The sequence below is a fragment of the Squalius cephalus genome (assembly GCF_949319135.1).
Source record: "Squalius cephalus genome assembly, chromosome: 22".
In the NCBI taxonomy this organism is placed as follows: domain Eukaryota; kingdom Metazoa; phylum Chordata; class Actinopteri; order Cypriniformes; family Leuciscidae; genus Squalius; species Squalius cephalus.
In genome coordinates this window covers 26828683-26836154 of record NC_137143.1, presented here as the reverse complement: position 1 = coordinate 26836154, position 7472 = coordinate 26828683, and the positions used below count along the sequence as shown (strand labels likewise).

The 7472-nt window shown below is 34.2% G+C and overlaps 1 protein-coding gene across 3 annotated transcripts in view; it reads left to right on the top strand.

Annotated features, from left to right (window-relative positions):
• Positions 1–2063: 2063 nt before the first annotated feature.
• Positions 2064–7472, top strand: part of atp13a3 (ATPase 13A3) — a 47412-nt gene continuing 42003 nt past the window's right edge. For 2 of the 3 annotated variants that reach the window (XM_079856482.1, XM_079856484.1), the window contains exon 1: positions 2064–2221. The gene's annotated coding sequence lies outside the window, so the exon portion shown is untranslated. The remainder of the gene's footprint in view (positions 2222–7472) is intronic. The other variant, XM_079856483.1, reaches the window with a different exon arrangement.

Here is a 7472-nt window from a genome sequence, read left to right as displayed (position 1 = left end):
AGACATGGACTGAAAATTTCAAAAAACTTTTAGCCTTTTATGTTCAAACCAGAGTCAGACAATGATGGAGAGACTCAAGAAGAAGTGAAAACATGTAGAAGCAACAGCACATTTCTGAATGGTTAGTTGATGAATTAATATAGATTATGTGTAGTTATTTTCTAGTCATTGATTAGCATGTTCTGTCATGATAATCTATAAATCGCGTTCCCGGGGGCGGGGTTTATGTAAATTCTAGGGTTTGTGATGTCACTAACCCGGGAGGACGCTTGTGTAGTCCCTACCAGCCGTTTGTTGTAGTCCTTAAAAAGCAAATATCTCCCTTTGCTCTGAACTTTGAGCGTTGTAACTGCAGATGTTGTTTATGCTCAAACAGCAACATTACACACTAGCTAAAGTTAGAAAAGTGAAATAATAATCAACCACCCCTTTAATTCAGGCATTTCTGATACTTTTTACTGGAGAAGACTGAATGTGTTATTAGGCCTATGCTGTAGGCTGTTCATCCATTTCCTGTGTGCTTTTGAATGGATAGTGTCTTTTTTTAAGGCTTGTGGTTTTAACACAACCCACAAACCCCCAAGATCTCCAACAACATCATGTCAGAAACATATTGAACATGGGGCTATATCAGATGCTTGGTGTGCTTCATTTATTCAGTCACTTATAACAAGTGGCTGTCACATAACTTCCTCTTAATGTAATTCATATAAGAGCAGTTAGTGGTTTCGACTTCGACTTTTAAAACAGCAGGTCTGAAAGGTTAGTGACCTTTGAACGGATAGCAACTCATTGTGTTATGTAATACAACCCCTGAGTAAAACAATACAGCATATTATATCATTACATGATTTCAGTTTTTCTCTGCTCACCACGTGCACTTTTCACATGTTACACATTATATTGATTTTAAAGCAGATAATGTAACTATTGTGGATGATCATGCTAGGGAGTACAAGAGGAAAGGCCATCCATCTAATGTTGCTATCTGAAAATAGTAAAGATCTCACTGTTTATCAGTACATATGGGGTGTTAATGCAGTATAGCATGTATGATAAGATAAATCTCCCTCTCTCACTTTCTCTCTCTCTCTCACTTTCTCTCTCTCTCTCTCCCAGCACCAATAAGGACAGGCTCAGGGCAGTCACATAGCTCTGTGGTGATGTCATATCCTGAATGTCACCGCGAACCCACTAGAGATTCTTGAAACATTCGCTTTGCTTTCAAATCAACTCTCAAATGAACAGTTCATTATATTGAGAAAGAAAAAAATTCACAATGCATCTCCTTCTCTCTCATCATCCCACAACATTCTGAAGATAATCTTTATAATCATAATATAATAGAAGAGACTGGGGCAAGTTGTCACATGATTAATATTTTAACAGTAAACTTCTATTTGAAATTAAATTTCTGCATTGTGAAATACCTCTAAGTATTAAAACATTAAAGTACATGTACCTCCAATACCCCTAAATTTAAAACAATTATACAAAATATGTAAAAGATTATATAAAACCATTGTTTAGTCCAATAATATTGTGATTAATACATTGTATAAGTTTATAACATTTAAAAAGTGTAATTTAAGCTATTTAACAACATAATAGAGACTTTTTAGTAACTTGTCTGTGAATTTGTGATTTTACTAAAATAATTATGATATGTATTAATATTAAAACACTTTTACTTTGTGTTTGAATAAGATACTATTTCCTACAATTATAATTACATATTAATAATGTTTTTCTCACAATATTTTTAGGATAATTCAGCTGCAGCAAACCAAGTGGCACATGTCCACAAAGCAAAATCCCTACATATCTTCCATCTAATAAAAGTCTCACAACAGCATCTCAGTGCATACTATTTAGTGCATACCAAGGCATTTTTTTTATTAATATATGCGTATCCTAAATGAAATGTTCCTTCATACACATATATGCCACTTCACCTATCCAACATGTTGAATAATATAAGATTCTTTACCATTTCATGGGGTCTCTGGCCCACCTGACGCAGTTCCACACGGTGACCTCATATCCTTCACATCACTTCCTGTACATGCTGAGAGGCTGATCTGTGGATTCTGGCACATTTACACACACTCATCTGCTCTGCTGACAGTAGTACATTCGAGCCGAGCCCCGCGTCTCTTTGTCCGCGATCATAGCGCTCTCATGATGACCCAAAGGTGATCCTCAGTCCCGGTGGTTCTGGGTGAGTGCGATTTAAAACACACACTCATACATACGACCGCGCGCGCGCGCGCTCACTCGCACACAAACACATGCACCGTTCATTGATGTGTCAGTATGAAGTCATGGCTGCCTGTATTCTTTCTTCCTCGTGTTACTTCGATCACTTTATGGGTTATATTTTATTATTAAATGATTGGAAATCAACTAGGTCGTGTTTTACAACGATGTAGTGATGAATATACTGTTTTATATGGATCCTATTAGTCCGTAAGTAACACTGTTGTGATCTGTAGTAACGTTATATGTGTGCTTTGAATTTGACTACGTTTCAGGGGATTCATCTAGCGGCGTGATTTAAAGGGATAGTTCACCGAAAAATGAATCACCAATTATTTACTCAGTCACGTTCTACTATAACTGTATGCCATTGTTTCTTTAAATGATAAACTAAGATGGTAGGCAGAATGTGAGGTACTGGCAGCCTCAGTCACCATTCACTTTAATTGCATCGTTTTGCCGAACAGTACAATGAAAGTGAATGGGGACTAAAATGGCATTCTGACATCCTCTTTCATCATAAATGTCATTTAAATTAAATAATTTTCTTGTTTTTCTTTATTTTTTGGTGTAAATTATTTAAGTAATACAATTCATGATCCATTTGAGGTTCATGAAACCGAGTAGTAGAAATTTTGTGCTGGCTAAGCTGTATGGGTTGGTTTGTCTCTCTCTTATGGTGAGCTATTTGGAAATGTGTCTTGAGCACCAAATCAGCTTGTTTTCTGAAGGATCATGTGACATTGAATACTGGAGTAATGACTGGTGAAAATTAAGCTTTGACATCACGTTTAAACGTCATTTAAAAATACATTAAAATATAAAAGTGATTTTAAATTGTAATAATATTTAACAATTACTGTTTTTACTCTATTTTATTAATGAAATAAATGATGCATTGATGAGTATAAGAGACTTATTTTTAAAAAACATAGTCATATCGACCCCAAACCTTTGAACGGTAGTGTTTGTATATAATTTAACCTAAGCTAATGTTCAGGCCCTTTGTTTTCTTGAGCTGCGCTGTTGATGTTTCTGCCTAGTTGATGTTTGGCATCTTCATTTTAATCTTTTTAATTTTTAACTTTTGTTAAACCTACAGGATTTGTAGGTTTTGTACCTTGACTCAAAGGGCAGTTGTCATCACTTCCCTTGTTTTACGTAATTTTCCGAAGGCTTCTTAGGATTTCTTGATTGGCTAACTTCATTTTTGGCCCTCTCTGTATCTTCAGCTATTAAGCTTCGGGTGATCTGATCACAAGTGTTCAGCTTAGACACATTGCAATGTACACCTGTTATTAACATACTTTTCAACACAAAGGTTTTTCCTGCATTGGAAATATTTTAGCGGCCACCAAAAAAGAATCTGTGTCCCAAGATTTATTTGATCATTTAATGTGACGTTCTGCAGTACCGGTACCTGCTAATAGTTGGCTGCTTTAAAACGCTCCATGTTTTCAATGGCATCTGTAAAAAGCTGCATAAATCTCCTAAATCTCTTATGATTTTCCACAGCTCATGTTTTGTGGTGTTTTGTCTATTGACATTTTCTTAGAAAGATGCTTTTGCAGTGTTTCGTCAGCAGAACAATCCAAAAGCACATTGGATAACAGTACAACCCACTGAAGAGATGCATGTCTATTCCTCACAGCCTCGGTTTCATTCCCGTTAAAAATCAAACACGATACTGCTGTGAATAAGGTCTGTAGATGGAAAAATAATAATCTGGTACTTTATGGCAAATTATCTGTGCATCAAGATAATGCAAAATAATAGACCTGCCACTTTTTCTATTTAATGAGTAAAGTAACTTTGTTGTTCACTTTTCAAATCAGTCACTCAGTGACTTTTACATTTAAGTTGACCGATTTAAAAAAAAAAAAAAAATAGTTCTAAGCAAGTTGTTTTGTGATCTGTCCTCCTGACAGTGGTTGTTTTTTATTTCACAAATAAATAGGATGTGATTAGTTTATATTACAAACTGTTTCTTTGCATTCTCCGCCATCACCGAAGACCATTTTTGACCCAGGAAAAACCGTGTATACGTCTATGTCAGTCATTTTCTGTGTCTTGATCTAAGCATGAGCATGTTTCAAGCTATAAGTTGTTGTAGTTGAGTTGCTGTATTAGTTGAACTTTGGATTTGCTTCAAATAACCAGTCTCTGCATGTTGTTATCATACTGAAGAAGTTCTGTTAAGTCTTGTTCATGTGCTTGCAATGGCATTTCCCAATTTTTATGATCAGATAATGCAGTTCTTAACCCTTGTTTAAGCACGGTGGAGGACTGACAGGTCAGAAGGCGAATCTCAAAATGTTTGCTTAGTGAAAAAATATCTGCTTAGTCTGGTGGATTGAAGGTATCAGTGTTTTGGGTACAAAATGAGTCTGTTCTGTTTAAAGTTTGTTTTTGTTTTTTGATGATATTAATACTTGTATTCAGCAAGCATGCATTAAATTAATTAAATGTAAAAGTAAAGACCTTGTCACAAAATATTTCTATTTCAAATAAATGCTGTTCTTTTGAACTTTCTATTCATCAAAGAATCCTGGGAAAAAATCACTGTTTCCACAAAAAAAAATTAAGCAGCACAAACTGTTTTCAACATTGATTATAATAATAGGAAATGTTTCTTGAGCAGCAAATCAGCATATTAGATTGATAATGTCTTTATAAGGTCCCATTAGTTAGTTAACATTAGTTAATGTGTTAACTAACAATGAACAATACATTTGTTACTGTACACTGTAAAAAATAAATATGATCAATAAGTTATGACAACATTTGTTTTTACATTGCTTTAACTCATCAAAATAAGTTAAGCAATTTTCAACGTTTAAGTTGTTCAAGATTCAACCTTTTTAAGTCAGTTTAATGTAATTTAAGTTGGAATGACTTAAACATTAAGTTGATTGTACTTAAATTGACGGCAGCAACTTTTTTATTAATTAATCCTTGTTAATGTTAGTTCAGGTCCATTAAATTAACAGGTACAAGTTCTTATATTAATAATATATTAGTACAGTTTGAAATTAACATTGACTAGGATTAATAACTGCTTTAGAAGTAGTGTTAACAAATGAAACCTTATCGTAAAGCGTTACCAAAAATTCTTACAGACCATAAACTTTTGAATAGTAGTGTTGGAGATAAAAATGTGATTTAGCTGGTGTTACTTAAAATTAGTTTGATAAATATCAAAAGAGAGAAATCATCTCCATTTACTTTGCCAGAGAATTTGTCAAACAGGATAAAAAGTTGTTTTTGCAGAGGTCAAGTGTTGGGTCTCGCTGGTCAGACATTGATGTATGTAGTTAAGATGAGGTTTATAAGAGGCAGGAGGGTTCACAACAGCTCTTAAACATTGCAACACTTTTATGGAGTGTAAATATTATGATTTTCATGGCTCAAAAAAGCATTTTACTTTGGTGAATCAAAGAGATAAATTTAGCGTATGACTAAAAATGGATCACTGATATATCTTTGACCTGGACTAACTGGAATTTACAAATTTTTCTGTGCGGTTTCGCTCTCATGTACCGAAGCGCTTTGAGGTGATGCCGAGATTACTCACAGAATACTTTTAGCAGACGCGCTCTAAGACAACAGCGTATGACAGAAAGTCTGCCAGTGTTGAATCAGAGCCGACGTGTGACATATCGTGACATGGTGCAAGTCTCTTGTGCAGCTTTCCGAGTGTTTGCTTTCAGAATCCTCGACGGCGGTGGAATGGACAAGATCTTTCCAGCCGTCCGTACGCGGTTTACCTACGGCAAGTCCCAGAAAACCCACTCTGTTCATGGGAGGTGCGATAAAAGACACCGGATTAAAATAGTAACTAATGTAGAATTTGGGACCAAAGTGTGAATCAAAAACCACAGATTACACCAAAAGAGTCTTCAAGAGAAACTAGAAGTTTTCAGCCAGTAAGCATTTTGGCTGTTTGTTATATATATGTATATATTTTTTTTGGACAAAATTAAAACTTGTATTCAGCAAGCGTGCACTGCATTCAATTAATCAAACGTAAAAGTAAAGACATTGTTTCCACACAAAAATTAAGCAGCACGAACTGTTTTCAACATTGATTATAATAATAGGAAATGTTTCTTGAGCAGCAAATCAGCATATTAGATTGATAATGTCTTTATAAGTCCCCATTAGTTAGTTAACATTAGTTAATGTGTTAACTAACAATAAACAATACATTTGTTATTGTACACTAAACAAAAAAAAGATCAATAAGTTATTTATTAATATTATTTTATTAGAAAAGATATTTTGAATTGTGCTAATATTTCAAATAAAATCAAATAAATGCAACTCAGATGGGTACTGTTGCTTAAGGTTTGATTAATAATAATATTATTAATAGTTATATAATAGTTGGATTAATACTACTACTAATAATAATAATTTGAATGCGATTAAAAGGAACTGGATTAAAACAGTAACTAATGTAGAATTTGGGACCAAAGTGTGAACAAAATTATAATTATTATTATTATTATGAATCAAACTTTTATTTAATTTTTTTATAATTTCTTTTATTTTTAAATTCATAATGAATCAATTAGCAAACAGGTGTGCGTGGGAAAAAAAGACCAAATAAGTAGGTCATATCTACAAAAAACAAGGAACGTTATCATGACCTTCATCAGGCATACAAAAAAAAATTTGATAGTCATTTGCAAGTACTGATATTAGTGTGTGCGGGAGTTCCTTGTTTCTTGTAAATTCATAATGAATAAAATTTCATTCAAAGACCTTGTTTAACCTCATTATGCTTACGTATTGATAAAGGTCGTTTACCGCACCTAAAACCTGAAGGAACAAACTTTTATGAAGGGTAATTTACTCTAGGCTGCAGTACTTTGAAACTGGCAGCATTATATATCATATCATAATGTAATCTCTCGACGGTCTACAGGTTTTTCTTTCCCAAGAGGCATCGACTATGGGAGTTGCTAATCCAAGACCATGTGGTCCCCTTTTCCGTTTGATCTTTTGGCTTTATTTCTGCCCACCACCTTTTTTTTGTCACGACCGCTTCTTTCTCAATTGACACCTCCTCCATACTCAAGTCTCTTTTTCCCTCCCGTCTTGCCATCATCTTCAGCTATAAGTCAACCATAGTACGATAAAGACCGATATCTTGCATGAAAGGTTCTCGGAATGAGTTTTGATTACAACGTTTGAATGGATTTATCAAC